General features: G+C 47.4%; 1 pseudogene; it reads left to right on the top strand.

The window, feature by feature from the left end:
• The first annotated feature begins 1,666 nt into the window (after nucleotides 1–1,666).
• LOC120848183 lies at nucleotides 1,667–7,263 on the top strand (annotated as a pseudogene).
• The last annotated feature ends 2,518 nt before the right edge of the window (nucleotides 7,264–9,781 follow it).

The raw sequence follows: 9,781 nt of genomic DNA, 5'->3' as shown, positions 1-9,781 counted from the left end.
CATGAACCAACCTCCCGCGCAGCAAGGTGAGCTTAAAGATAAGATCACTCTTCTTGCATTAAAAAAAAAAAAAGATCTCTTTGGGAGCTTGACACGTTGAAAGCGAACCTTGTTGATGGGAACTACATAGAAGAGGAAATGGAAGCTAGCCTAGGTTATGAAGACTCCATCAGCATAGCCAGGTCGGGAGCTTTGAGGGAGTTACAGAGGCTATAGCAACAGAACAACGAAATAACCTCTTCGGCTTCGAACAACGCGTCACGTACAGAGGGACAAGGGATGAACGGTGCGACTGTCCCGAACGTGAAATTACCGAAGTTGGAGCTGAAGAACTTCAACGGAGATCTGGCGGGATGGCAGACATTCTGGGACCAATTTCACTCGTGTATCGACCAGAACCTCGTCTTGTCTCCCGTGGATAAGCTGAAGTACCTCAAGGTGCACCTGGTCGGCCGAGCTGAGGTAGTTATCAAAGGAATTCCTCTAACCGGTGACGACTAGGACACGGCCATAGAGCTGCTCAAAAAGAGATTGCATCAACCTTCTGTCATCGTGAATGACCACCTCTCACACCTCTTGAACATAAAGTCAATCGCGACGTCAGACGCAGTGAATGGACTCCGGAGACTCTATGACGATGTGGTGACCCGGATGGGGAGCCTAAAAAGCCTAGGAGTTGACTCTGACTCGTATGGGGTACTACTGCACAAGGCACTACAGAAGTCTCCCCCTCCAGAGCTCATTCTCAGATACAATCGCAGCTTGATTGTCGAAAAACGGCCGCTGAGCGAAGACAAAAATGAACTCAATAAACTTCTCGAATTCACTGACATCGAGGTGAAAACCAGAGAGAAGTGCCGCCATCTCACGCCCCACACATCACAACGGCCCACACCCGATTCAGATCGCCCAGAACGCCACTCCGAGAGAAGAGGATCGACGGCAGCATTGACCAGTGCCACGAAACCTGAACTGAGGCGCTGCGTGTTCTGCAGCTTTAACGAGCGCGACTTGGAGAACTGCACGTCGCCTCTGACGATCAAAGAAAAAAAAGGACAAGCTGAAAGTGGAAAACAAGTGCTTTCGGTACACTAAACAATTCCATCGCTCCAGAGAATGCAGATCCGCGCACAAACTTTCATGTGCGAAGTGCTCCGGGAAACACCTGGCCGTAATGTGTGAACCCGAGTGGGCGGCGACAAGGCAGCCTACTAACACCAGCTCAAATCCTCCTAAGTTTGTCGGCATTTCGAGCTCCAGTACGACAGCTCACAATCAAGTACTGCTTCAGACCGCCAGGATACGAGCAAGTGGTCAGACCTAAACATCCCTACGAGCACTGATCGACGGAGGGAGCCAACGAACCTTCATTCGTCGAGACACCTCTGAAAGGCTTGGATGTCGACTGGTCGGAGAGGAGGAGCTAACGATAGTCACTTTTAGTGACTCAGGGCGCGGAACTAAAAGAAACTGTCGTTGTGTGTAACTTGTACTCCGACGCCATCAGGGGCCCGCCGAGATCGTAGTCGAGGCTTTGGAGGTTCCGGAAATCCGCGGAGAGATCTTTACTCTTACTGATGGCGACATCATCAGAAACGTACGAAGACAAGGGATCAGACTCGCTGATCAACCTGTGGTGGACTGTCAAGGGAAGTGTGGAGTGAGCATGCTAATAGGAGCAGACTACTATCGGAAGGTCACCACCGGAAACGTTCGTCGCGTTAACCTGTCATTGACCACAGTGGAGACCATTTTCGGGTGGTCTCTACAGGGACCCATCAAGGTGAGCAACGCCGCCAACGTATGCTTGACGACGACCGTTTTCAAGATTCATGACGACGATAAACCTCCAAGGTTCGGCCATGGCGACACTCCCGCGAAGCCTATTAGGGACAATCGTAAACCATACGAGGACGAGAAACCTACGGTGAGGTTCGACGACCGTGGTGACACTCCTGCGAGGCCTATCAAGGGTGATCGCGATTCATACGACTTCTTTCCTGCGGGCCGCTCTCTTTCGACGTCGTCTCCGGTTGACTTTTACGGAAGGCCGGTTTAGGTGCTAACCGGAGAAAAAGTACATCAGCAAGTGGAAATGCTCCGGCGTAAGTACGAGGAGTCACAGAGGTGTAAGGCTTTCGAACAAGACATCTTAGAAAAGGAAGCTATGGGACCTCCCGAAGAAAGGGCCCCAATCGGGCTCGACCCCACTCCCAGGGGCGACAACGAGCCAATCACGTACAGACCATTTGACTACTTCGGAAGGCCAGTACAGGTACATACTCGGGAGAAGGCTGCTCAGGCGAAGGCACTGTACGAAAGGGTTCAGAGCATGATGAGGGAAAACAAGCGATTACACTGAGGCTAGAAGACCTCCTGAGGAGCAGACGTTTCACGGGCAGCCCCAAATGCCACAGAAAGGCGACATACCGCTGAGGGAGAGGGGAGACAGGGAGGAGGTGACACGTGAATCACCGCGCCGTCTTGTCACCCTCCGCCCCTACGATTACTTCAGCCGTCCGGTTCAGGTGCTGACCGGCGAAAAAGAGGCACAAGTCGAAGAGATGCTTCGGAAACAGTACGAGCAGTACCGGCAGCAGTTGAACAGCAGGAGGGACAGGAACAAGGAGGAAGCCGTTAGACGCCAGGTGGAGCTTGAAACGCCAGCTTCGGGAAGGGTTACTTCGTCGCCTGTTGACCATTTTGGAAGATCAGCCCAGACGCTTTCTGGAGAGAAATCTGGCAAACAGACGGAGTTCTTGCGACGGCCGTACGAGAGGGCCGAATCAATTAGGAGCATTCAGGAGCTGAGGAGAAGGCCCGTCGAAAAACTGGGCAGGTCTCCTCGCGAGCACAAACACAAACATAGCCACGGGCAAGAAGAAGCCATGGACTACGGGTCCTCCAGGGAGTCGAGGGGACCAGCCGCGGAAGAAACTAGTGGAAGATTGCGCTTGAGTAAGGAGGAGATGGGGTTGACGAGCAAGCTTACACCAGATGACAGGGAGAGCTACATGAAGGATCTGCGCAAGGCCCGAATGAAGGAAGAGACTGGTCCCGTGAGAGCGAACCAATTCCTGAGCCGGTACTAAAACACCTGGAAAAGTAGAGCGTCTTATTGTTGAATTAACAGCGCAAATACGACAGGAAGGAGAGATAAGGGAGACAGGATAGAGCGCTGAACTAACAACTGACGTTTAATAAAAAGAGAAAGAGAAAGAAGAACCGAAGAATGCTTTTAAAACATGCATAAAGAAAACCCGCAAAAACATACGCTATAGCTTGAGTAGCCTGAAAATGAATTGCTAAGAATACCAAGCTTTAAGCTGGTCGCTTAAATGACTTGTTGAAATCGATTGAGTCCTGGGACGACGTGAATTGAAATTCCGGTAGAAAAAAGAAAGAGGAAGTTTACGTTTAAAATATTCACCGAATCTAAGGACCGTTAAAGATCGCGACTTAAAAAGTAAAGTTCTTTTTGTGACAAGGCCACGGACGGCGCGCTTAGGCAGGCATCCCCACAGGACAGAATAACCTGTGCCTCGTAAAGCTCGCGAGTTCGTCGTTCCCCTAAACGTTTCAGGATTTTTGTTTTCCTGAACAAGGCGGAGCACTGGCAGTCCCTGACATGTATGGCAAAGTGGCCTGATGGCGACGACTTTAGTGACACGGCATGTTCTCTTAGACGATCGTTGACACACCTTCCTGTCTGACCCACATACACTTTCCCACAAGTAAACGGTATTTCGTAAACGACCGCACATTGGCATTCGACGTATCTTTGTTGATGTTGAACTCCGCACCCATCTTGCTGCTGCTGCTTGTTGTTAATTTTCGGACACAACTTCTTTAGTTTGTCCGGTGCAGACAACACGACTTTGACGTTAGATTTCGATGCAATCTTCTTAAGGTTGTGGGAAATGCGGTGAATGTATGGAAGCACAGCCGGTCGGATATTTGTGTCCCTTTGTATCGTCTGTCGTCCCCGTGTGGTGATAATAGACTCGGCGACGTCATACAAGATGGAACTCGGGTAGCCAGAATCTTGAAGACGCTGCACTTGATCATGAAAGCTTTCCCCCGCTGAATGTACACAGGATTTCTTTAGCGCCGCATTTAGGGAGTTTTTTACAATTCCTCTCTTAATAATCTTCGAATGTGCCGAATCGTATTGCAGGAGGCCTTTCTTGGACCTTGGGGAGTACTTCCAACAAGTATGATGTTCAAAGAAAGACAGTCGTAGATCCAAGAATTGAAGGACGGTGTTAACAGGTAACTCATGTGTGAACTTGAGCCCTTGTCCTTTTTCAAAGAAGGTGGATTGTATGGTGTCAAATATTTGTAATTCGTTGTCTGCCGGACGTTGTGTGAGGAGAACCAGGTAGTCGTCCACGTACCTAAAAATACGGGAAACTTGGCCGATGGGGAGGGCATTAGCAATTGCCCGATCACACTGCGATAGAAAAATATCGCAGAGGACCGGAGCCACGCACGACCATATACAAATTCCTTTCTTTTGCAGGTAAGTCTTGCCCTCAAACGCAACGACCGTGGCAGAAAGGTAGAATTGCAAAAGTTCTAGAAATGATTCTTCCGAAATTCCTCAGTCGTTTTGAAAGGACGTGGTTCCCTTTGCCTCAATAGACTCTTTGACGGTTGCAAATAATTTTGAATGCGGGATCGAATAAAACAGGTCTTCAACATCGAGCGAAAATCCGTACCTGACTGTCGATGTATCCTGCTGAAGGTACTGTATAACCTCCTCGGAGTTTGGTATCAGAAATGGATCATTCAGTACGAGGTTAGAAAGTTGACGAAGTAAGAAGCGTGACATGAACCCTTGCCATGAACCCTTTTCAGTGACAACGACCCGAAAAGGACAACCGTCCTTGTGGGTTTTGGCTGTAAAAAACATGTCTAAATGATCTTTTTTGGTAGTCGATATCAGCTTCTTCATTTGCATCAACTCAAGCCTGGTGCACAGTTGGAGCGCCATGGCCTTCACCTTTTTGGTTTTGACTTCTAGATGGTTAAAGTTCTTGTCTATGGCTACTCCTGCCTTTTCCAGGTAGTTTGTCCTCGATATAACCACAAAGCCCCCTTCCTTATCAGACACCAGCAGGTTTAAGTCGTTTGCGATGAAGTATTCAACTAAACGAGACATGTTCATCTTCTTTCGACTGCTATCTGGCATAGATCGTAAGAGCACGTCGACACTGTCCTCAATACATCGGGTTCTTTCACTTTCGTGAGCCTTATTAGCTACGTCATGGATGTTAGACAACAGCTGAACTCTCTGGCGTTTTGGGGCTGTGCAAAACTTCGGTCCTTTTTCAAGTATCTTGCTTAATTCTACGGGTAGAATGGTGTCACGCTTCCTACTTCGTCACCTTTCTAACCTCGTACTGAATGATCCATTTCTGATACCAAACTCCGAGGAGGTTATACAGTACCTTCAGCAGGATACATCGACAGTCAGGTACGGATTTTCGCTCGATGTTGAAGACCTGTTTTATTCGATCCCGCATTCAAAATTATTTGCAGCCGTCAAAGAGTCTATTGAGGCAAAGGGAACCACGTCCTTTCAAAACGACTGTGGAATTTCGGAAGAATCATTTCTAGAACTTTTGCAATTCTACCTTTCTGCCACAGTCGTTGCGTTTGAGGGCAAGACTTACCTGCGAAAGAAAGGAATTTGTATAGGGTCGTGCGTGGCTCCGGTCCTCTGCGATATTTTTCTATCGCAGTGTGATCGGGCAATTGCTAATGCCCTCCCCATCGGCCAAGTTTCCCGTATTTTTAGGTACGTGGACGACTACCTGGTTCTCCTCACACAACGTCCGGCAGACAACGAATTACAAATATTTGACACCATACAATCCACCTTCTTTGAAAAAGGACAAGGGCTCAAGTTCACACATGAGTTACCTGTTAACACCGTCCTTCAACTCTTGGATCTACGACTGTCTTTCTTTGAACATCATACTTGTTGGAAGTACTCCCCAAGGTCCAAGAAAGGCCTCCTGCAATACGATTCGGCACATTCGAAGATTATTAAGAGAGGAATTGTAAAAAACTCCCTAAATGCGGCGCTAAAGAAATCCTGTGTACATTCAGCGGGGGGAAGCTTTCATGATCAAGTGCAGCGTCTTCAAGATTCTGGCTACCCGAGTTCCATCTTGTATGACGTCGCCGAGTCTATTATCACCACACGGGGACGACAGACGATACAAAGGGACACAAATATCCGACCGGCTGTGCTTCCATACATTCACCGCATTTCCCACAACCTTAAGAAGATTGCATCGAAATATAACGTCAAAGTCGTGTTGTCTGCACCGGACAAACTAAAGAAGTTGTGTCCGAAAATTAACAACAAGCAGCAGCAGCAAGATGGGTGCGGAGTTCAACATCAACAAAGATACGTCGAATGCCAATGTGCGGTCGTTTACGAAATACCGTTTACTTGTGGGAAAGTGTATGTGGGTCAGACAGGAAGGTGTGTCAACGATCGTCTAAGAGAACATGCCGTGTCACTAAAGTCGTCGCCATCAGGCCACTTTGCCATACATGTCAGGGACTGCCAGTGCTCCGCCTTGTTCAGGAAAACAAAAATCCTGAAACGTTTAGGGGAACGACGAACTCGCGAGCTCTACGAGGCACAGGTTATTCTGTCCTGTGGGGATGCCTGCGTAAGCGCGCCGTCCGTGGCCTTGTCACAAAAAGAACTTTACTTTTTAAATCGCGATCTTTAACGGTCCTTAGATTCGGTGAATATTTTAAACGTAAACTTCCTCTTTCTTTTTTCTACCGGAATTTCAATTCACGTCGTCCCAGGACTCAATCGATTTCAACAAGTCATTTAAGCGACCAGCTTAAAGCTTGGTATTCTTAGCAATTCATTTTCAGGCTACTCAAGCTATAGCGTATGTTTTTGCGGGTTTTCTTTATGCATGTTTTAAAAGCATTCTTCGGTTCTTCTTTCTCTTTCTCTTTTTATTAAACGTCAGTTGTTAGTTCAGCGCTCTATCCTGTCTCCCTTATCTCTCCTTCCTGTCGTATTTGCGCTGTTAATTCAACAATATGATCAACCTACTAGCCCACCAGATGATTGTGAGTAGAGCGTCCCAGCACACAAAGTCCCTTGACAAGAAACCGGCAAGTGATGCCCTGAACGAAGACAACGTCGACGACAAGGACAACTACGATTGGTCCTACGACCAGACGTGCCTACACGACCGAAAACAAGGAACTTCCTTTTAAGGCGCCAACATTTTCTCCAACTGAGGCTCCAGGACAGTGTCCGGGACAGTGTCCGGGCCAGGATTAGACTCAACATCACCAGATTGCATCAACAATGACAAAATAACTCTGGCGCACTCGCACGTCATGTAATAAAGCATTCTTGAGCACGGGAGCACTACAAGACACAGGTTGTTAGACCTCTTAGAGTGTAAAGAATAGCGTTTACAAACCTGTAACAAGCAAAACATCGTGGTATCAGCCGTGACGGTCGTGACCAAGCTCCCGTGCCCACTGAAACGCCGGCGGCAAGCGCCGGGGTCTTGTGCTAAGAAAGAAGGGGGTGTCACTGCGTAGCCCGTTGACGTCATATCCGTTCCAGGACCCGTGATTGTGCGGTACTGCTGATGGCTTGCCCATGTCGCTGGCAGTAGAAACGGCGCCCGTAGATGACTTGCAGATGTCGAGATGACAGTTTTGCAATTCGTGATGTTGTGGACTGCTCTGGACGGCGATGGGAAGCCGAGAAAAATCCACACAAGCGGAAACTGTAACAAGGAAAACATCGTGGTATCAGCCGTGACGGTCGTGACCAAGCTGCCGTGCCCACTTTTCCTTCTAGCCTTCTATAGTCCCTTGCAACCTAAGAGCGAAGGGCGAAGGTAAGACGGGCCGGAGAGGAGGAAGCAGACGGAACGCTAAAGAGAGAAGGAGGTTTCTCCCTCTCTCCTCCAGCGTTCCGTCTGCTTCCTCCTCCCTGGCCCGTCTTACCCTCGCCCTTCGTTCTTAGGTTGCAACGGACTATAGTGTACCGCAATTGTTGATAGAAGCTGAAATCACCAAGCAACTGAAAGACACCGATGGCACTGCCACCGCACGAGAAATTAACATAGCAACAAGAGATAGCATGCAGACGAGATAGAAATAGCATGCTATCGACTCAGCCCGATCGTGATTCAGAACTGCACACTTTTGCTGCACATGTATTGCTTCTGGGCTTTTTTCTAGAGTAACCGTTATGTTTGGCTGTTAAGATATTTTACCAAACTATTTGACTGGGGAAAATACCTCAGGCCCAAATAATTGAGACGATGACAAGCATTGGTAGGCGGTTGCGAAGCGTAACGATGAGTCACATCGGCGGGCTTCTAAACACGGAGAAAACACAGTCTGGTTTGTATGACAGCGTCCATAGTACTGTCGTCCTCATAACATATCTGACTGTTAGTTCAACCTCTCTCGTCCAGGCACAGCCATTAGTAGATATATGTTTGGGGTCGCTTGGTTGTTTCAAGTACCACAGCCCTCAACTTGAAACGACCCCTAGCATACTCCCAAGGGCAGAGCATAAAAATAAGGAACCCTCTTACCTCAGTGCAAACGTGTTCAAAGAAACAGGGGATACCCTTGAATATATAATTTAGGAAATACAAAAACATCGTACACAGCCTTAATCTTCCAAGGACAGGTGCACACCAAACCTTGTTCTAAAGAAGAAATAATTAAGAATAAACTTCTTCCGTTTTCAGTTTGCAGTGAAAACATAAGGAAGACATATTCAACACATTTACATCCATCATTACTGTTATTGATTATTTCAGTATAAACTTTCATACCCTCCAGTCAAAACTATTTCACTAGTGACCCATAAAGGCACGCAATTATTCCATCAAAAGTTTTCACACTTCCAAATACGGATCCCTACTTTTTGCAAGGTTCGCAACAAACCAATGCATTAAAAATTAAACTAATATGAATGCTGCAGAAAAATAAGAACAGGTATTTAGCTGTGTCAAAGCATTTGATCAAATGTAATCGGCCGCCGCTCTCGTGTCAGGCGTTACCGGAAACGGGGAGGGGGAGGGGGGGGGGGAGGCTGCGGCCGCTTCACGAGGGCGCGCTCGGCAACCTCGGCGGTTGCAAAACGTGGAAGTCCACGCCAGTACACCGCAAGCGAACTAAGGGAGCAGAAAAACGACAGTCATGTTTTCGCATTCATAACTCATGAAAAGCGCTTAGGTGTCCTGGGATTTTTTTTTTTACTTATTCACCAGTTAATTAATGTTCGTTTGGGGTTATTTGTATTAGGGGTTACCAGTAATGACCCAGATGTCATGGCATTTACTTCACGGGCAGTTCAAATTTTTCAATCCTCGAGAAAGTGCAAAGAGAACATCACTTTTTTTTTTAGCAGCTTTCCAGGCTTCCATAGGTTGCAAGCTGCCAGCCAAGCTGAGTCAAGCCAGTCAGCCTGCGGAAAATGTCCTGTGACTCTTACGGACATAAAGACCAATATATTATGTTCACCTGCAACAAGCCAAAACCAAGAGCAAAGCAAATGATAGATCTTTTTTTCGATTAATCCGTTTATTTTGATGATAACATACGTACAAGCCGCACACTACAGTACAACCAATAGTGCGGCGTATCTTAGATTGAGTACTTTCTTATACCAACCGAGCTTACATATAAAAAAATACATTTAGTATATTGAGTAGGACCAAAATGTTTGCTGTGAGGCATCCTGTATTTCACAAAA

The sequence above is a fragment of the Ixodes scapularis genome, unplaced genomic scaffold (genome assembly GCF_016920785.2).
Source record: "Ixodes scapularis isolate PalLabHiFi unplaced genomic scaffold, ASM1692078v2 PGA_scaffold3__209_contigs__length_174095766, whole genome shotgun sequence".
NCBI lineage: Eukaryota > Metazoa > Arthropoda > Arachnida > Ixodida > Ixodidae > Ixodes > Ixodes scapularis.
The sequence above is the reverse complement of the archived record's forward strand: the minus strand, read 5'-3'. Positions and strand labels throughout refer to the sequence as shown.